Here is a 24358-nt window from a genome sequence, read left to right on the forward strand (position 1 = left end):
ATGGAGCGTGAAGTCCCCCAGAGGCAGGGACGACTGCCACGAAGACGCTGCATGGACGGGAAGGACGATGGACGACTGCCACCATACCGACAGAAGCCCATAAAGGCAAGTATATATATCTATTAACATCAACACTTTCAAACACTAAACTCTTTATTATCTTTACTCTCAGGACCTTGGTCATCATCATCCTGGGGGCAGAAATGGACCGTGAAGTCCCCCAGAGGCAGTGACGACTGCCACGAAGACGCTGCATGGACGGGAGGGACGATGGACGACTGCCACCATACCGACAGAAGCCCATAAAGGCAAGTATATATCTATTAACATCAACTCTTTCAAACACTAAAGTCTTTATTATGTTTACTCTCAGGACCCTGGACATCATCATCCTGGGGGCAGAAATGGAGCGTGAAGTGCCCCAGAGGCAGTGACGACTGCCATGAAGACGCTGCATGGACGGGAGGGACGATGGACGACTGCCACCATACCGACAGAAGCCCATAAAGGCAAGTATATATATCTATTAACATCAACTCTTTCAAACACTAAACTCTTTATTATCTTTACACTTAGGACCCTGGACATCATCATCCTTGGGGCAGAAATGGAGCGTGAAGTCCCCCAGAGGCAGGGACGACTGCCACGAAGACGCTGCATGGACGGGAAGGACGATGGACGACTGCCACCATACCGACAGAAGCCCATAAAGGCAAGTATATATATCTATTAACATCAACACTTTCAAACACTAAACTCTTTATTATCTTTACTCTCAGGACCTTGGTCATCATCATCCTGGGGGCAGAAATGGACCGTGAAGTCCCCCAAAGGCAGTGACGACTGAAACGAGGACATTGCATGGACGGGAGGGACGATGGGCGACAGCCACCATACCGACAGAAGCCCATGAAGGCAAGTATACATCTATTAACATCAACTCTTTCAAACACTAAACTCTTCATTATCTTTGCTCTCAGGACCCTGGACATCATCATCCTGGTTGCAGAAATGGATCGTGCAGTAACCCAATGGCAGTGACAACTGAAACGAGGACACTGCATGGACGGGAGGGACGATGGGCGACAGCCACCATACCGACAGAGGCCCATAAAGGCAAGTATATATCTATAAACATCAACTCTTTCAAACACTAAACTTTTCATTATCTTTACTCTCAGGACCCTGGACATCATCATCCTGGGGGCAGAAATGGAGCGTGAAGTCCCCCAGAGGCAGTGACGACTGCCACGAAGACGCTGCATGGACGGGAGGGACGATGGGCGACTGCCACCATACCGACTGAAGCCCATAAAGGCAAGTATATATATCTATTAACATCAACTCTTTCAAACACTAAACTCTTTATTATCTTTACTCTCAGGACCCTGGACATCATCATCCTGGGGTTAGAAATGGAGCGTGAAGTCCCCCAGAGGCAGTGACGACTGCCATGAAGACGCTGCATGGACGGGAGGGACGATGGACGACTGCCACCATACCGACAGAAGCCCATAAAGTCAAGTATATATATCTATTAACATCAACTCTTTCAAACACTAAACTCTCTATTATCTTTACACTTAGGACCCTGGACATCATCATCCTTGGGGCAGAAATGGAGCGTGAAGTCCCCCAGAGGCAGGGACGACTGCCATGAAGACGCTGCATGGACGGGAAGGACGATGGACGACTGCCACCATACCGACAGAAGCCCATAAAGGCAAGTATATATATCTATTAACATCAACTCTTTCAAACACTAAACTCTTTATTATCTTTACTCTCAGGACCCTGGACATCATCATCCTGGGGGCAGAAATGGACCGTGAAGTAACCCAAAGGCAGTGACGACTGAAACGAGGACATTGCATGGACGGGAGGGACGATGGGCGACAGCCACCATACCGACAGAAGCCCATGAAGGCAAGTATACATCTATTAACATCAACTCTTTCAAACACTAAACTCTTCATTATCTTTGCTCTCAGGACCCTGGACATCATCATCCTGGGGGCAGAAATGGATCGTGCAGTAACCCAATGGCAGTGACAACTGAAACGAGGACACTGCATGGACGGGAGGGACGATGGGCGACTGCCACCATACCGACAGAAGCCCATAAAGGCAAGTATATATCTATTAACATCAACTCTTTCAAACACTAAACTCTTTATTATCTTTACACTTGCGACCGTGGACATCATCATCCTGGGGGCAGAAATGGATCGTGAAAGCCCCCAAAGGCAGTGACAACTGAAACGAGGACACTGCATAGACGGGAGGGACGATGGGCGACAGCCACCATACCGACAGAGGCCCATGAAGGCAAGTATATATCTATAAACATCAACTCTTTCAAACACTAAACTTTTCATTATCTTTACTCTCAGGACCCTGGACATCATCATCCTGGGGGCAGAAATGGAGCGTGAAGTCCCCCAGAGGCAGTGACGACTGCCACGAAGACGCTGCATGGACGGGAGGGACGATGGGCGACTGCCACCATACCGACAGAAGCCCATAAAGGCAAGTATATATCTATTAACATCAACTCTTTCAAACACCAAAGTCTTTATTATCTTTACTCTCAGGACCCTGGACATCATCATCCTGGGGGCAGAAATGGAGCGTGAAGTGCCCCAGAGGCAGTGACGACTGCCATGAAGACGCTGCATGGACGGGAGGGACGATGGACGACTGCCACCATACCGACAGAAGCCCATAAAGGCAAGTATATATATCTATTAACATCAACTCTTTCAAACACTAAACTCTTTATTATCTTTACACTTAGGACCCTGGACATCATCATCCTGGGGGCAGAAATGGAGCGTGAAGTCCCCCAGAGGCAGGGACGACTGCCACGAAGACGCTGCATGGACGGGAAGGACGATGGACGACTGCCACCATACCGACAGAAGCCCATAAAGGCAAGTATATATATCTATTAAGATCAACACTTTCAAACACTAAACTCTTTATTATCTTTACTCTCAGGACCTTGGTCATCATCATCCTGGGGGCAGAAATGGACCGTGAAGTCCCCCAGACGCAGTGACGACTGCCACGAAGACGCTGCATGGACGGGAGGGACGATGGACGACTGCCACCATACCGACAGAAGCCCATAAAGGCAAGTATATATATCTATTAACATCAACTCTTTCAAACACTAAACTCTTTATTATCTTTACTCTCAGGACCCTGGACATCATCATCCTGGGGGCAGAAATGGACCGTGAAGTCCCCCAAAGGCAGTGACGACTGAAACGAGGACATTGCATGGACGGGAGGGACGATGGGCGACAGCCACCATACCGACAGAAGCCCATGAAGGCAAGTATACATCTATTAACATCAACTCTTTCAAACACTAAACTCTTCATTATCTTTGCTCTCAGGACCCTGGACATCATCATCCTGGGGGCAGAAATGGATCGTGCAGTAACCCAATGGCAGTGACAACTGAAACGAGGACACTGCATGGACGGGAGGGACGATGGGCGACAGCCACCATACCGACAGAGGCCCATAAAGGCAAGTATATATCTATAAACATCAACTCTTTCAAACACTAAACTTTTCATTATCTTTACTCTCAGGACCCTGGACATCATCATCCTGGGGGCAGAAATGGAGCGTGAAGTCCCCCAGAGGCAGTGACGACTGCCACGAAGACGCTGCATGGACGGGAGGGACGATGGGTGACTGCCACCATACCGACTGAAGCCCATAAAGGCAAGTATATATCTATTAACATCAACTCTTTCAAACACTAAACTCTTTATTATCTTTACTCTCAGGACCCTGGACATCATCATCCTGGGGTTAGAAATGGAGCGTGAAGTCCCCCAGAGGCAGTGACGACTGCCATGAAGACGCTGCATGGACGGGAGGGACGATGGACGACTGCCACCATACCGACAGAAGCCCATAAAGGCAAGTATATATATCTATTAACATCAACTCTTTCAAACACTAAACTCTCTATTATCTTTACTCTTAGGACCCTGGACATCATCATCCTTGGGGCAGAAATGGAGCGTGAAGTCCCCCAGAGGCAGGGACGACTGCCATGAAGACGCTGCATGGACGGGAAGGACGATGGACGACTGCCACCATACCGACTGAAGCCCATAAAGGCAAGTATGTATCTATTAACATCAACTCTTTCAAACACTAAACTCTTTATTATCTTTACTCTCAGGACCCTGGACATCATCATCCTGGGGGCAGAAATGGACCGTGAAGTAACCCAAAGGCAGTGACGACTGAAACGAGGACATTGCATGGACGGGAGGGACGATGGGCGACAGCCACCATACCGACAGAAGCCCATGAAGGCAAGTATACATCTATTAACATCAACTCTTTCAAACACTAAACTCTTCATTATCTTTGCTCTCAGGACCCTGGACATCATCATCCTGGGGGCAGAAATGGATCGTGCAGTAACCCAATGGCAGTGACAACTGAAACGAGGACACTGCATGGACGGGAGGGACGATGGGCGACAGCCACCATACCGACAGAGGCCCATATAGGCAAGTATATATCTATAAACATCAACTCTTTCAAAACACTAAACTTTTCATTATCTTTACTCTCAGGACCCTGGACATCATCATCCTGGGGGCAGAAATGGAGCGTGAAGTCCCCCAGAGGCAGTGACGACTGCCACGAAGACGCTGCATGGACGTGAGGGACGATGGGCGACTGCCACCATACCGACAGAAGCCCATAAAGGCAAGTATATATCTATTAACATCAACTCTTTCAAACACTAAACTCTTTATTATCTTTACTCTCAGGACCCTGGACATCATCATCCTGGGGGCAGAAATGGAGCGTGAAGTGCCCCAGAGGCAGTGACGACTGCCATGAAGACGCTGCATGGACGGGAGGGACGATGGACGACTGCCACCATACCGACAGAAGCCCATAAAGGCAAGTATATATATCTATTAACATCAACTCTTTCAAACACTAAACTCTTTATTATCTTTACACTTAGGACCCTGGACATCATCATCCTTGGGGCAGAAATGGACCGTGAAGTCCCCCAGAGGCAGGGACGACTGCCACGAAGACGCTGCATGGACGGGAGGGACGATGGACGACTGCCACCATACCGACAGAAGCCCATAAAGGCAAGTATATATATCTATTAACATCAACACTTTCAAACACTAAACTCTTTATTATCTTTACTCTCAGGACCTTGGTCATCATCATCCTGGGGGCAGAAATGGACCGTGAAGTCCCCCAGAGGCAGTGACGACTGCCACGAAGACGCTGCATGGACGGGAGGGACGATGGACGACTGCCACCATACCGACAGAAGCCCATAAAGGCAAGTATATATATCTATTAACATCAACTCTTTCAAACACTAAACTCTTTATTATCTTTACTCTCAGGACCCTGGACATCATCATCCTGGGGTTAGAAATGGAGCGTGAAGTCCCCCAGAGGCAGTGACGACTGCCATGAAGACGCTGCATGGACGGGAGGGACGATGGACGACTGCCACCATACCGACAGAAGCCCATAAAGGCAAGTATATATATCTATTAACATCAACTCTTTCAAACACTAAACTCTCTATTATCTTTACACTTAGGACCCTGGACATCATCATCCTTGGGGCAGAAATGGAGCGTGAAGTCCCCCAGAGGCAGTGACGACTGCCATGAAGACGCTGCATGGACGGGAAGGACGATGGACGACTGCCACCATACCGACAGAAGCCCATAAAGGCAAGTATATATCTATTAACATCAACTCTTTCAAACACTAAACTCTTTATTATCTTTACTCTCAGGACCCTGGACATCATCATCCTGGGGGCAGAAATGGACCGTGAAGTAACCCAAAGGCAGTGACGACTGAAACGAGGACATTGCATGGACGGGAGGGACGATGGGCGACAGCCACCATACCGACAGAAGCCCATGAAGGCAAGTATACATCTATTAACATCAACTCTTTCAAACACTAAACTCTTCATTATCTTTGCTCTCAGGACCCTGGACATCATCATCCTGGGGGCAGAAATGGATCGTGCAGTAACCCAATGGCAGTGACAACTGAAACGAGGACACTGCATGGACGGGAGGGACGATGGGCGACAGCCACCATACCGACAGAGGCCCATAAAGGCAAGTATATATCTATAAACATCAACTCTTTCAAACACTAAACTTTTCATTATCTTTACTCTCAGGACCCTGGACATCATCATCCTGGGGGCAGAAATGGAGCGTGAAGTCCCCCAGAGGCAGTGACGACTGCCACGAAGACGCTGCATGGACGGGAGGGACGATGGGCGACTGCCACCATACCGACAGAAGCCCATAAAGGCAAGTATATATCTATTAACATCAACTCTTTCAAACACTAAACTCTTTATTATCTTTACTCTCAGGACCCTGGACATCATCATCCTGGGGTTAGAAATGGAGCGTGAAGTCCCCCAGAGGCAGTGACGACTTCCATGAAGACGCTGCATGGACGGGAGGGACGATGGACGACTGCCACCATACCGACAGAAGCCCACAAAGGCAAGTATATATATCTATTAACATCAACTCTTTCAAACACTAAACTCTCTATTATCTTTACACTTAGGACCCTGGACATCATCATCCTTGGGGCAGAAATGGAGCGTGAAGTCCCCCAGAGGCAGGGACGACTGCCATGAAGACGCTGCATGGACGGGAAGGACGATGGACGACTGCCACCATACCGACAGAAGCCCATAAAGGCAAGTATATATCTATTAACATCAACTCTTTCAAACACTAAACTCTTTATTATCTTTACTCTCAGGACCCTGGACATCATCATCCTGGGGGCAGAAATGGACCGTGAAGTAACCCAAAGGCAGTGACGACTGAAACGAGGACATTGCATGGACGGGAGGGACGATGGGCGACAGCCACCATACCGACAGAAGCCCATGAAGGCAAGTATACATCTATTAACATCAACTCTTTCAAACACTAAACTCTTCATTATCTTTGCTCTCAGGACCCTGGACATCATCATCCTGGGGGCAGAAAAGGATCGTGTAGTAACCCAATGGCAGTGACAACTGAAACGAGGATACTGCATGGACGGGAGGGACGATGGGCGACAGCCACCATACCGACAGAGGCCCATAAAGGCAAGTATATATCTATAAACATCAACTCTTTGAAACACTAAACTTTTCATTATCTTTGCTCTCAGGACCCTGGACATCATCATCCTGGGGGCAGAAATGGAGCGTGAAGTCCCCCAGAGGCAGTGACGACTGCCACGAAGACGCTGCATGGACGGGAGGGACGATGGGCGACTGCCACCATACCGACAGAAGCCCATAAAGGCAAGTATATATCTATTAACATCAACTCTTTCAAACACTAAACTCTTTATTATCTTTTCTCTCAGGACCCTGGACATCATCATCCTGGGGGTAGAAATGGAGCGTGAAGTCCCCCAGAGGCAGTGACGACTGCCATGAAGACGCTGCATGGACGGGAAGGACGATGGACGACTGCCACCATACCGACAGAAGCCCATAAAGGCAAGTATATATCTATTAACATCAACTCTTTCAAACACTAAACTCTTTATTATCTTTACTCTCAAGACCCTGGACATCATCATCCTGGGGGCAGAAATGGACCGTGAAGTCCCCCAGAGGCAGTGACGACTGCCACGAAGACGCTGCATGGACGGGAGGGACGATGGACGACTGCCACCATACCGACAGAAGCCCATAAAGGCAAGTATATATATCTATTAACATCAACACTTTCAAACACTAAACTCTTTATTATCTTTACTCTCAGGACCTTGGTCATCATCATCCTGGGGACAGAAATGGACCGTGAAGTCCCCCAGAGGCAGTGACGACTGCCACGAAGACGCTGCATGGACGGTAGGGACGATGGACGACTGCCACCATACCGACAGAAGCCCATAAAGGCAAGTATATATATCTATTAACATCAACACATTCAAACACTAAACTCTTTATTATCTTTACTCTCAGGACCCTGGACATCATCATCCTGGGGGCAGAAATGGAGCGTGAAGTCCCCCAAAGGCAGTGACGACTGCCACGAAGACGCTGCATGGACGGGAGGGACGATGGACGACTGCCACCATACCGACAGAAGCCCATAAAGGCAAGTATATATCTATTAACATCAACTCTTTCAAACACTAAACTCTTTATTATCTTTACTCTCAGGACCCTGGACATCATCATCCTGGGGGCAGAAATGGACCGTGATGTCCCCCAAAGGCAGTGACGACTGAAACGAGGACATTGCATGGACGGGAGGGACAATGAGCGACAGCCACCATACCGACAGAAGCCCATGAAGGCAAGTATACATCTATTAACATCAACTCTTTCAAACACTAAACACTTCATTATCTTTGCTCTCAGGACCCTGGACATCATCATCCTGGGGGCAGAAATGGAGCGTGAAGTCCCCCAGAGGCAGTGACGACTGCCACGAAGACGCTGCATGGACGGGAGGGACGATGGGCGACTGCCACCATACCGACAGAAGCCCATAAAGGCAAGTATATATCTATTAACATCAACTCTTTCAAACACTAAACTCTTTATTATCTTTACTCTCAGGACCCTGGACATCATCATCCTGGGGGCAGAAATGGACCGTGAAGTAACCCAAAGGCAGTGACGACTGAAACGAGGACATTGCATGGACGGGAGGGACGATGGGCGACAGCCACCATACCGACAGAAGCCCATGAAGGCAAGTATACATCTATTAACATCAACTCTTTCAAACACTAAACTCTTCATTATCTTTGCTCTCAGGACCCTGGACATCATCATCCTGGGGGCAGAAATGGATCGTGCAGTAACCCAATGGCAGTGACAACTGAAACGAGGACACTGCATGGACGGGAGGGACGATGGGCGACTGCCACCATACCGACAGAAGCCGATAAAGGCAAGTATACATCTATTAACATCAACTCTTTCAAACACTAAACTCTTTATTATCTTTACACTTGCGACCGTGGACATCATCATCCTGGGGGCAGAAATGGATCGTGAAAGCCCCCAAAGGCAGTGACAACTGAAACGAGGACACTGCATGGACGGGAGGGACGATGGGCGACAGCCACCATACCGACAGAGGCCCATGAAGGCAAGTATATATCTATAAACATCAACTCTTTCAAACACTAAACTTTTCATTATCTTTACTCTCAGGACCCTGGACATCATCATCCTGGGGGCAGAAATGGAGCGTGAAGTCCCCCAGAGGCAGTGACGACTGCCACGAAGACGCTGCATGGACGGGAGGGACGATGGGCGACTGCCACCATACCGACAGAAGCCCATAAAGGCAAGTATATATCTATTAACATCAACTCTTTCAAACACTAAAGTCTTTATTATCTTTACTCTCAGGACCCTGGACATCATCATCCTGGGGGCAGAAATGGAGCGTGAAGTGCCCCAGAGGCAGTGACGACTGCCATGAAGACGCTGCATGGACGGGAGGGACGATGGACGACTGCCACCATACCGACAGAAGCCCATAAAGGCAAGTATATATATCTATTAACATCAACTCTTTCAAACACTAAACTCTTTATTATCTTTACACTTAGGACCCTGGACATCATCATCCTTGGGGCAGAAATGGACCGTGAAGTCCCCCAGAGGCAGGGACGACTGCCACGAAGACGCTGCATGGACGGGAAGGACGATGGACGACTGCCACCATACCGACAGAAGCCCATAAAGGCAAGTATATATATCTATTAACATCAACACTTTCAAACACTAAACTCTTTATTATCTTTACTCTCAGGACCTTGGTCATCATCATCCTGGGGGCAGAAATGGACCGTGAAGTCCCCCAGAGGCAGTGACGACTGCCACGAAGACGCTGCATGGACGGGAGGGACGATGGACGACTGCCACCATACCGACAGAAGCCCATAAAGGCAAGTATATATATCTATTAACATCAACTCTTTCAAACACTAAACTCTTTATTATCTTTACTCTCAGGACCCTGGACATCATCATCCTGGGGGCAGAAATGGATCGTGCAGTAACCCAATGGCAGTGACAACTGAAACGAGGACACTGCATGGACGGGAGGGACGATGGGCGACAGCCACCATACCGACAGAGGCCCATAAAGGCAAGTATATATCTATAAACATCAACTCTTTCAAACACTAAACTTTTCATTATCTTTACTCTCAGGACCCTGGACATCATCATCCTGGGGGCAGAAATGGACCGTGAAGTCCCCCAAAGGCAGTGACGACTGAAACGAGGACATTGCATGGACGGGAGGGACGATGGGCGACAGCCACCATACCGACAGAAGCCCATGAAGGCAAGTATACATCTATTAACATCAACTCTTTCAAACACTAAACTCTTCATTATCTTTGCTCTCAGGACCCTGGACATCATCATCCTGGGGGCAGAAGTGGATCGTGCAGTAACCCAATGGCAGTGACAACTGAAACGAGGACACTGCATGGACGGGAGGGACGATGGGCGACAGCCACCATACCGACAGAGGCCCATAAAGGCAAGTATATATCTATAAACATCAACTCTTTCAAACACTAAACTTTTCATTATCTTTACTCTCAGGACCCTGGACATCATCATCCTGGGGGCAGAAATGGAGCGTGAAGTCCCCCAGAGGCAGTGACGACTGCCACGAAGACGCTGCATGGACGGGAGGGACGATGGGTGACTGCCACCATACCGACTGAAGCCCATAAAGGCAAGTATATATCTATTAACATCAACTCTTTCAAACACTAAACTCTTTATTATCTTTACTCTCAGGACCCTGGACATCATCATACTGGGGTTAGAAATGGAGCGTGAAGTCCCCCAGAGGCAGTGACGACTGCCATGAAGACGCTGCATGGACGGGAGGGACGATGGACGACTGCCACCATACCGACAGAAGCCCATAAAGGCAAGTATATATATCTATTAACATCAACTCTTTCAAACACTAAACTCTCTATTATCTTTACACTTAGGACCCTGGACATCATCATCCTTGGGGCAGAAATGGAGCGTGAAGTCCCCCAGAGGCAGTGACGACTGCCATGAAGACGCTGCATGGACGGGAAGGACGATGGACGACTGCCACCATACCGACAGAAGCCCATAAAGGCAAGTATATATCTATTAACATCAACTCTTTCAAACACTAAACTCTTTATTATCTTTACTCTGAGGACCCTGGACATCATCATCCTGGGGGCAGAAATGGACCGTGAAGTAACCCAAAGGCAGTGACGACTGAAACGAGGACATTGCATGGACGGGAGGGACGATGGGCGACAGCCACCATACCGACAGAAGCCCATGAAGGCAAGTATACATCTATTAACATCAACTCTTTCAAACACTAAACTCTTCATTATCTTTGCTCTCAGGACCCTGGACATCATCATCCTGCGGGCAGAAATGGATCGTGCAGTAACCCAATGGCAGTGACAACTGAAACGAGGACACTGCATGGACGGGAGGGACGATGGGCGACAGCCACCATACCGACAGAGGCCCATAAAGGCAAGTATATATCTATAAACATCAACTCTTTCAAACACTAAACTTTTCATTATCTTTACTCTCAGGACCCTGGACATCATCATCCTGGGGGCAGAAATGGAGCGTGAAGTCCCCCAGAGGCAGTGACGACTGCCACGAAGACGCTGCATGGACGGGAGGGACGATGGGCGACTGCCACCATACCGACAGAAGCCCATAAAGGCAAGTATATATCTATTAACATCAACTCTTTCAAACACTAAACTCTTTATTATCTTTACTCTCAGGACCCTGGACATCATCATCCTGGGGTTAGAAATGGAGCGTGAAGTCCCCCAGAGGCAGTGACGACTTCCATGAAGACGCTGCATGGACGGGAGGGACGATGGACGACTGCCACCATACCGACAGAAGCCCATAAAGGCAAGTATATATATCTATTAACATCAACTCTTTCAAACACTAAACTCTCTATTATCTTTACACTTAGGACCCTGGACATCATCATCCTTGGGGCAGAAATGGAGCGTGAAGTCCCCCAGAGGCAGGGACGACTGCCATGAAGACGCTGCATGGACGGGAAGGACGATGGACGACTGCCACCATACCGACAGAAGCCCATAAAGGCAAGTATATATCTATTAACATCAACTCTTTCAAACACTAAACTCTTTATTATCTTTACTCTCAGGACCCTGGACATCATCATCCTGGGGTCAGAAATGGACCGTGAAGTAACCCAAAGGAAGTGACGACTGAAACGAGGACATTGCATGGACGGGAGGGACGATGGGCGACAGCCACCATACCGACAGAAGCCCATGAAGGCAAGTATACATCTATTAACATCAACTCTTTCAAACACTAAACTCTTCATTATCTTTGCTCTCAGGACCCTGGACATCATCATCCTGGGGGCAGAAAAGGATCGTGCAGTAACCCAATGGCAGTGACAACTGAAACGAGGACACTGCATGGACGGGAGGGACGATGGGCGACAGCCACCATACCGACAGAGGCCCATAAAGGCAAGTATATATCTATAAACATCAACTCTTTCAAACACTAAACTTTTCATTATCTTTACTCTCAGGACCCTGGACATCATCATCCTGGGGGCAGAAATGGAGCGTGAAGTCCCCCAGAGGCAGTGACGACTGCCACGAAGACGCTGCATGGACGGGAGGGACGATGGGCGACTGCCACCATACCGACAGAAGCCCATAAAGGCAAGTATATATCTATTAACATCAACTCTTTCAAACACTAAACTCTTTATTATCTTTACTCTCAGGACCCTGGACATCATCATCCTGGGGTTAGAAATGGAGCGTGAAGTCCCCCAGAGGCAGTGACGACTTCCATGAAGACGCTGCATGGACGGGAGGGACGATGGACGACTGCCACCATACCGACAGAAGCCCATAAAGGCAAGTATATATATCTATTAACATCAACTCTTTCAAACACTAAACTCTCTATTATCTTTACACTTAGGACCCTGGACATCATCATCCTTGGGGCAGAAATGGAGCGTGAAGTCCCCCAGAGGCAGGGACGACTGCCATGAAGACGCTGCATGGACGGGAAGGACGATGGACGACTGCCACCATACCGACAGAAGCCCATAAAGGCAAGTATATATCTATTAACATCAACTCTTTCAAACACTAAACTCTTTATTATCTTTACTCTCAGGACCCTGGACATCATCATCCTGGGGTCAGAAATGGACCGTGAAGTAACCCAAAGGAAGTGACGACTGAAACGAGGACATTGCATGGACGGGAGGGACGATGGGCGACAGCCACCATACCGACAGAAGCCCATGAAGGCAAGTATACATCTATTAACATCAACTCTTTCAAACACTAAACTCTTCATTATCTTTGCTCTCAGGACCCTGGACATCATCATCCTGGGGGCAGAAAAGGATCGTGTAGTAACCCAATGGCAGTGACAACTGAAACGAGGACACTGCATGGACGGGAGGGACGATGGGCGACAGCCACCATACCGACAGAGGCCCATAAAGGCAAGTATATATCTATAAACATCAACTCTTTCAAACACTAAACTTTTCATTATCTTTACTCTCAGGACCCTGGACATCATCATCCTGGGGGCAGAAATGGAGCGTGAAGTCCCCCAGAGGCAGTGACGACTGCCACGAAGACGCTGCATGGACGGGAGGGACGATGGGTGACTGCCACCATACCGACAGAAGCCCATAAAGGCAAGTATATATCTATTAACATCAACTCTTTCAAACACTAAACTCTTTATTATCTTTACTCTCAGGACCCTGGACATCATCATCCTGGGGGTAGAAATGGAGCGTGAAGTCCCCCAGAGGCAGTGACGACTGCCACGAAGACGCTGCATGGACGGGAAGGACGATGGACGACTGCCACCATACCGACAGAAGCCCATAAAAGCAAGTATATATCTATTAACATCAACTCTTTCAAACACTAAACTCTTTATTATCTTTACTCTCAAGACCCTGGACATCATCATCCTGGGGGCAGAAATGGACCGTGAAGTCCCCCAGAGGCAGTGACGACTGCCACGAAGACGCTGCATGGACGGGAGGGACGATGGACGACTGCCACCATACCGACAGAAGCCCATAAAGGCAAGTATATATATCTATTAACATCAACACATTCAAACACTAAACTCTTTATTATCTTTACTCTCAGGACCCTGGACATCATCATCCTGGGGGCAGAAATGGAGCGTGAAGTCCTCCAAAGGCAGTGACGACTGCCACGAAGACGCTGCATGGACGGGAGGGACGATGGACGACTGCCACCATACCGACAGAAGCCCATAAAGGCAAGTATATATCTATTAACATCAACTCTTTCAAACACTAAACTCTTTATTATCTTTACTCTCAGGACCCTGGACATCATCATCCTGGGGGCAGAAATGGACCGTGATGTCCCCCAAAGGCAGTGACGACTGAAACGAGGACATTGCATGGACGGGAGGGACAATGAGCGACAGCCACCATACCGACAGAAGCCCATGAAGGCAAGTATACATCTATTAACATCAACTCTTTCAAACACTAAACTCTTCATTATCTTTGCTCTCAGGACCCTGGACATCATCATCCTGGGGGCAGAAATGGAGCGTGAAGTCCCCCAGAGGCAGTGACGACTGCCACGAAGACGCTGCATGGACGGGAGGGACGATGGGCGACTGCCACCATACCGACAGAAGCCCATAAAGGCAAGTATATATCTATTAACATCAACTCTTTCAAACACTAAACTCTTTATTATCTTTACTCTCAGGACCCTGGACATCATCATCCTGGGGGTAGAAATGGAGCGTGAAGTCCCCCAGAGGCAGTGACGACTGCCATGAAGACGCTGCATGGACGGGAAGGACGATGGACGACTGCCACCATACCGACAGAAGCCCATAAAGGCAAGTATATATATCTATTAACATCAACTCTTTCAAACACTAAACTCTTTATTATCTTTACTCTCAGGACCTTGGTCATCATCATCCTGGGGACAGAAATGGACCGTGAAGTCCAACAGAGGCTGTGACGACTGCCACGAAGACGCTGCATGGACGGTAGGGACGATGGACGACTGCCACCATACCGACAGAAGCCCATAAAGGCAAGTATATATATCTATTAACATCAACACATTCAAACACTAAACTCTTTATTATCTTTACTCTCAGGACCCTGGACATCATCATCCTGGGGGCAGAAATGGAGCGTGAAGTACCCCAGAGGCAGTGACGACTGCCACGAAGACGCTGCATGGACGGGAGGGACGATGGACGACTGCCACCATACCGACAGAAGCTCATAAAGGCAAGTATATATCTATTAACATCAACTCTTTCAAACACTAAACTCTTTATTATCTTTACTCTGAGGACCCTGGACATCATCATCCTGGGGGCAGAAATGGACCGTGAAGTCCCCCAAAGGCAGTGACGACTGAAACGAGGACATTGCATGGACGGGAGGGACGATGAGCGACAGCCACCATACCGACAGAAGCCCATGAAGGCAAGTATATATCTATTAACATCAACTCTTTCAAACACTAAACTCTTCATTATCTTTGCTCTCAGGACCCTGGACATCATCATCCTTGGGGCAGAAATGAATCGTGTAGTAACCCAAAGGCAGTGACAACTGAAACGAGGACACTGCATGGACGGGAGGGACGATGGGCGACAGCCACCATACCGACATAGGCCCATAAAGGCAAGTATATATCTATTAACATCAACTCTTTCAAACACTAAACTTTTCATTATCTTTACACTTAGGACCCTGGACATCATCATCCTGGGGGCAGAAATGGACCGTGAAGTCCCCCAGAGGCAGTGACGACTGCCACGAAGACGCTGCATGGACGGGAGGGACGATGGACGACTGCCACCATACCGACAGAAGCCCATGAAGGCAAGTATATATCTATTAACATCAACTCTTTCAAACACTAAACTCTTTATTATCTTTACTCTCAGGACCCTGGACATCATCATCCTGGGGGCAGAAATGGACCGTGAAGTCCCCCAGAGGCAGTGACGACTGCCACGAAGACGCTGCATGGACAGGAGGGACGATGGACGACTGCCACCATACCGACAGAAGCCCATTAAGGCAAGTATATATCTATTAACATCAACTCTTTCAAACACTAAACTCTTTATTATCTTTACTTTCAGGACCCTTGACATCATCATCCTGGGGGCAGAAATGGACCGGGAAGTCCCCCAGAGGCAGTGACGACTGCCACGAAGACGCTGCATGGACGGGAGGGACGATGGACGACTGCTACCATACCGACAGAAGCCCATAAAGGCAAGTATATATCTATTAACATCAACTCTTTCAAACACTAAAATCTCTATTGTCTTTACTCTCAGGACCCTGGACATCATCATCCTGAGGGCAGAAATGGACCGTGAAGTCCCCCAGAGGCAGTGAAGATTACTACGAAGAAGCTGCATGGACGGGAGGGACGATGGACGACTGCCACCATACCGACATAGGCCCATAAAGGCAAGTATATATCTATTAACATCAACTCTTTCAAACACTAAACTTTTCATTATCTTTACACTTAAGACCCTGGACATCATCATCCCGGGGGCAGAAATGCAGCGTGAAGTCCCCCAGAGGCAGTGACGACTGCCACGAAGACGCTGCATGGACGGGAGGGACGATGGACGACTGCCACCATACCGACAGAAGCCCATAAAGGCAAGTATATATCTATTAACATCAACTCTTTCAAACACTAAACTCTTTATTATCTTTACTCTCAGGACCGTGGACATCATCATCCTGGGGGCAGAAATGGACCGTTAAGACCCCCAGAGGCAGTGACGACTGCCACGAAGACGTTGCATGGACGGGAGGGACGATGGACGACTGCCACCATACCGACAGAAGCCCATAAAGGCAAGTATATGTCTATTAACATCAACTCTTTCAAACACTAAACTCTTTATTATCTTTACTCTCAGGACCCTGGACATCATCATCCTGGGGGCAGAAATGGAGCGTGAAGTCCCCCAGAGGCAGTGACGACTGCCACGAAGACGCTGCATGGACGGGAGGGACGATGGGCGACTGCCACCATACCGACAGAAGCCCATAAAGGCAAGTATATATCTATTAACATCAACTCTTTCAAACACTAAACTCTTTATTATCTTTACTCTCAGGACCCTGGACATCATCATCCTGGGGGTAGAAATGGAGCGTGAAGTCCCCCAGAGGCAGTGACGACTGCCATGAAGACGATGCATGGACGGGAAGGACGATGGACGACTGCCACCATACCGACAGAAGCCCATAAAGGCAAGTATATATCTATTAACATCAACTCTTTCAAACACTAAACTCTTTATTATCTTTACTCTCAAGACCCTGGACATCATCATCCTGGGGGCAGAAATGGACCGTAAAGTCCCCCAGAAGCAGTGACGACTGCCACGAAGACGCTGCATGGACGGGAGGGACGATGGACGACTGCCACCATACCGACAGAAGCCCATGAAGGCAAGTATATATCTACTAACATCAACTCTTTCAAACACTAAACTCTTTATTATCTTTACTTTCAGGACCCTTGACATCATCATCCTGGGGGCAGAAATGGACCGGGAAGTCCCCCAGAGGCAGTGACGACTGCCACGAAGACGCTGCATGGACGGGAGGGACGATGGACGACTGCCACCATACCGACAGAAGCCCATAAAGGCAAGTATATGTCTATTAACATCAACTCTTTCAAACACTAAACTCTTTATTATCTTTACTCTCAGGACCCTGGACATCATCATCCTGGGGGCAGAAATGGACCGTGAAGTCCCCCAAAGGCAGTGACGACTGAAACGAGGACATTGCATGGACGGGAGGGACAATGAGCGACAGCCACCATACCGACAGAAGCCCATGAAGTCAAGTATACATCTATTAACATCAACTCTTTCAAACACTAAACTCTTCATTATCTTTGCTCTCAGGACCCTGGACATCATCATCCTGGGGGCAGAAATGGAGCGTGAAGTCCCCCAGAGGCAGTGACGACTGCCACGAAGACGCTGCATGGACGGGAGGGACGATGGGCGACTGCCACCATACCGACAGAAGCCCATAAAGGCAAGTATATATCTATTAACATCAACTCTTTCAAACACTAAACTCTTTATTATCTTTACTCTCAGGACCCTGGACATCATCATCCTGGGGGTAGAAATGGAGCGTGAAGTCCCCCAGAGGCAGTGACGACTGCCATGAAGACGCTGCATGGACGGGAAGGACGATGGACGACTGCCACCATACCGACAGAAGCCCATAAAGGCAAGTATATATCTATTAACATCAACTCTTTCAAACACTAAACTCTTTATTATCTTTACTCTCAAGACCCTGGACATCATCATCCTGGGGGCAGAAATGGACCGTAAAGTCCCCCAGAAGCAGTGACGACTGCCACGAAGACGCTGCATGGACGGGAGGGACGATGGACGACTGCCACCATACCGACAGAAGCCCATGAAGGCAAGTATATATCTATTAACATCAACTCTTTCAAACACTAAACTCTTTATTTTCTTTACTCTCAGGACCCTGGACATCATCATCCTGGGGGCAGAAATGGACCGTGAAGTCCCCCAGAGGCAGTGACGACTGCCACGAAGACGCTGCATGGACAGGAGGGACGATGGACGACTGCCACCATACCGACAGAAGCCCATTAAGGCAAGTATATATCTATTAACATCAACTCTTTCAAACACTAAACTCTTTATTATCTTTACTTTCAGGACCCTTGACATCATCATCCTGGGGGCAGAAATGGACCGGGAAGTCCCCCAGAGGCAGTGACGACTGCCACGAAGACGCTGCATGGACGGGAGGGACGATGGACGACTGCCACCATACCGACAGAAGCCCATAAAGGCAAGTATATATCTATTAACATCAACTCTTTCAAACACTAAAATCTTAAATGTCTTTACTCTCAGGACCCTGGACATCATCATCCTGAGGGCAGAAATGGACCGTGAAGTCCCCCAGAGGCAGTGAAGATTACTACGAAGAAGCTGCATGGACGGGAGGGACGATGGACGACTGCCACCATACCGACATAGGCCCATAAAGGCAAGTATATATCTATTAACATCAACTCTTTCAAACACTAAACTTTTCATTATCTTTACACTTAAGACCCTGGACATCATCATCCCGGGGGCAGAAATGCAGCGTGAAGTCCCCCAGAGGCAGTGACGACTGCCACGAAGACGCTGCATGGACGGGAGGGACGATGGACGACTGCCACCATACCGACAGAAGCCCATAAAGGCAAGTATATATCTATTAACATCAACTCTTTCAAACACTAAACTCTTTATTATCTTTACTCTCAGGACCCTGGACATCATCATCCTGGGGGCAGAAATGGACCGTGAAGTCCCCCAGAGGCAGTGACGACTGCCACGAAGACGTTGCATGGACGGGAGGGACGATGGACGACTGCCACCCTACCGACAGAAGCCCATAAAGGCAAGTATATGTCTATTAACATCAAATCTTTCAAACACTAAACTCTTTATTATCTTTACTCTCAGGACCCTGGACATCATCATCCTGGGGGCAGAAATGGACCGTGAAGTCCCCCAAAGGCAGTGACGACTGAAACGAGGACATTGCATGGACGGGAGGGACAATGAGCGACAGCCACCATACCGACAGAAGCCCATGAAGGCAAGTATACATCTATTAACATCAACTCTTTCAAACACTAAACTCTTCATTATCTTTGCTCTCAGGACCCTGGACATCATCATCCTGGGGGCAGAAATGGAGCGTGAAGTCCCCCAGAGGCAGTGACGACTGCCACGAAGACGCTGCATGGACGGGAGGGACGATGGGCGACTGCCACCATACCGACAGAAGCCCATAAAGGCAAGTATATATCTATTAACATCAACTCTTTCAAACACTAAACTCTTTATTATCTTTACTCTCAGGACCCTGGACATCATCATCCTGGGGGCAGAAATGGAGCGTGAAGTCCCCCAGAGGCAGTGATGACTGCCACGAAGACGCTGCATGGACGGGAGGGACGATGGACGACTGCCACCATACCGACAGAAGCCCATAAAGGCAAGTATATATCTATTAACATCAACTCTTTCAAACACTAAACTCTTTGTTATCTTTACACTCAGGACCCTGGACATCATCATCCTGGGGGCAGAAATGGAGCGGGAAGTCCCCCAGAGGCAGTGACGACTGCCACGAAGACGCTGCATGGACGGGAGAGACGATGGACGACTGCCACCATACCGACAGAAGCCCATAAAGGCAAGTATATATCTATTAACATCAACTCTTTCAAACACTAAACTCTTTGTTATCTTTACACTCAGGACCCTGGACATCATCATCCTGGGGGCAGAAATGGACCGTGAAGTCCCCCAGAGGCAGTGACGACTGCCACGAAGACGCTGCATGGACGGGAGGGACGATGGACGACTGCCACCATACCGACAGAAGCCCATAAAGGCAAGTATATATCTATTAACATCAACTCTTTCAAACACTAAACTCTTTATTATCTTTACACTTAGGACCCTGGACATCATCATCCTGGGGGCAGAAATGGACCGTGAAGTCCCCCAGAGGCAGTGACGACTGCCACGAAGACGCTGCATGGACGGGAGGGACGATGGACGACTGCCACCATACCGACAGAAGCCCATAAAGGCAAGTATATATCTATTAACATCAACTCTTTCAAACTCTAAACTTTTTATTATCTTTACTCTCAGGACCCTGGACATCATCATCCTGGGGGCAGAAATGGACCGTGAAGTCCCCCAGAGGCAGTGACAACTGCCACGAAGACGCTGCATGGACGGGAGGGACGATGGATGACTGCCACCATACCGACAGAAGCCCATAAAGGCAAGTATATATATCTATTAACATCAACTCTTTCAAACACTAAACTCTTTATTATCTTTACACTCAGGACCCTGGACATCATCATCCGAGGGTAGAGATGGACCGTGAAGTCCCCCAGAGGCAGTGACGACTGCCACGAAGACGCTGCATGGACGGGAGGGACGATGGACGACTGCCACCATACCGACAGAAGCCCATAAAGGCAAGTATATATCTATTAACATCAACTCTTTCAAACACTAAACTCTTTATTATCTTTACTCTCAGGACCCTGGACATCATCATCCTGGGGGCAGAAATGGACCGTGAAGTCCCCCAGAGGCAGTGACGACTGCCACGAAGACGCTGCATGGACGGGAGGGACGATGGACGACTGCCACCATACCGACAGAAGCCCATAAAGGCAAGTATATATCTATTAACATCAACTCTTTCAAACACTAAACTCTTTATTATCTTTACTCTCAGGACCCTGGACATCATCATCCTGGGGGCAGAAATGGAGCGGGAAGTCCCCCAGAGGCAGTGACGACTGCCACGAAGACGCTGCCTGGACAGGAGGGACGATGGGCGACTGCCACCATACCGACAGAAGCCCATAAAGGCAAGTATATATCTATTAACATCAACTCTTTCAAACACTAAACTCTTTATTATCTTTACTCTCAGGACCCTGGACATCATCATCCTGGGGGCAGAAATGGAGCGTGAAGTCCCCCAGAGGCAGTGACGACTGCCACGAAGACGCTGCATGGACGGGAGAGACGAGGGACGACTGCCACCATACCGACAGAAGCCCATAAAGGCAAGTATATATCTATTAACATCAACTCTTTCAAACACTAAACTCTTTATTATCTTTACTCTTAGGACCCTGGACATCATCATCCTGGGGGCAGAAATGGACCGTGAAGTCCCCCAGAGGCAGTGACGACTGCCACGAAGACGCTGCATGGACGGGAGGGACGATGGACGACTGCCACCATACCGACAGAAGCCCATAAAGGCAAGTATATATCTATTAACATCAACTCTTTCAAACACTAAACCCTTTGTTATCTTTACACTCAGGACCCTGGACATCATCATCCTGGGGGCAGAAATGGAGCGTGAAGTCCCCCAGAGGCAGTGACGACTGCCACGAAGACGCTGCATGGACGGGAGGGACGATGGATGACTGCCACCATACCGACAGAAGCCCATAAAGGCAAGTATATATATCTATTAACATCAACTCTTTCAAACACTAAACTCTTTATTATCTTTACTCTCAGGACCCTGGACATCATCATCCGAGGGTAGAAATGGACCGTGAAGTCCCCCAGAGGCAGTGACGACTGCCACGAAGACGCTGCATGGACGGGAGGGACGAGGGACGACTGCCACCATACCGACAGAAGCCCATAAAGGCAAGTATATATCTATTAACATCAACTCTTTCAAACACTAAACTCTTTATTATCTTTACTCTCAGGACCCTGGACATCATCATCCTGGGGGCAGAAATGGAGCGTGAAGTCCCCCAGAGGCAGTGATGACTGACACGAAGACGCTGCATGGACGGGAGGGACGATGGACGACTGCCACCATACCGACAGAAGCCCATAAAGGCAAGTATATATCTATTAACATCAACTCTTTCAAACACTAAACTCTTTGTTATCTTTACACTCAGGACAATGGACATCATCATCCTGGGGGCAGAAATGGAGCGGGGAGTCCCCCAGAGGCAGTGACGACTGCCACGAAGACGCTGCATGGACGGGAGAGACGATGGACGACTGCCACCATACCGACAGAAGCCCATAAAGGCAAGTATATATCTATTAACATCAACTCTTTCAAACACTAAACTCTTTGTTATCTTTACACTCAGGACCCTGGACATCATCATCCTGGGGGCAGAAATGGACCGTGAAGTCCCCCAGAGGCAGTGACGACTGCCACGAAGACGCTGCATGGACGGGAGGGACGATGGACGACTGCCACCATACCGACAGAAGCCCATAAAGGCAAGTATATATCTATTAACATCAACACTTTCAAACTCTAAACTCTTTATTATCTTTACTCTCAGGACCCTGGACATCATCATCCTGGGGGCAGAAATGGACCGTGAAGTCCCCCAGAGGCAGTGACGACTGCCACGAAGACGCTGCATGGACGGGAGGGACGATGGACGACTGCCACCATACCGACAGAAGCCCATAAAGGCAAGTATATATATCTATTAACATCAACTCTTTCAAACACTAAACTCTTTATTATCTTTACTCTCAGGACCCTGGACATCATCATCCGAGGGTAGAAATGGACCGTGAAGTCCCCCAGAGGCAGTGACGACTGCCACGAAGACGCTGCATGGACGGGAGGGACGATGGACGACTGCCACCATACCGACAGAAGCCCATAAAGGCAAGTATATATCTATTAACATCAACTCTTTCAAACACTAAACTCTTTATTATCTTTACTCTCAGGACCCTGGACATCATCATCCTGGGGGCAGAAATGGAGCGTGAAGTCCCCCAGAGGCAGTGACGACTGCCACGAAGACGCTGCATGGACGGGAGGGACGATGGACGACTGCCACCATACCGACAGAAGCCCATAAAGGCAAGTATATATCTATTAACATCAACTCTTTCAAACACTAAACTCTTTATTATCTTTACACTCAGGACCCTGGACATCATCATCCTGGGGGCAGAAATGGAGCGGGAAGTCCCCCAGAGGCAGTGACGACTGCCACGAAGACTCTGCCTGGACGGGAGGGACGATGGGCGACTGCCACCATACCGACAGAAGCCCATAAAGGCAAGTATATATCTATTAACATCAACTCTTTCAAACTCTAAACTCTTTATTATCTTTACTCTCAGGACCCTGGACATCATCATCCTGGGGGCAGAAATGGACCGTGAAGTCCCCCAGAGGCAGTGACGACTGCCACGAAGACGCTGCATGGACGGGAGGGACGAGGGACGACTGCCACCATACCGACAGAAGCCCATAAAGGCAAGTATATATCTATTAACATCAACTCTTTCAAACACTAAACTCTTTATTATCTTTACTCTCAGGACCCTGGACATCATCATCCTGGGGGCAGAAATGGAGCGTGAAGTCCCCCAGAGGCAGTGACGACTGCCACAAAGACGCTGCATGGACGGGAGGGACGATGGGCGACTGCCACCATACCGACAGAAGCCCATAAAGGCAAGTATATATCTATTAACATCAACTCTTTCAAACTCTAAACTCTTTATTATCTTTACTCTCGGGACCCTGGACAT

The sequence above is a fragment of the Haliotis asinina genome, chromosome 4 (assembly GCF_037392515.1).
Source record: "Haliotis asinina isolate JCU_RB_2024 chromosome 4, JCU_Hal_asi_v2, whole genome shotgun sequence".
NCBI lineage: Eukaryota > Metazoa > Mollusca > Gastropoda > Lepetellida > Haliotidae > Haliotis > Haliotis asinina.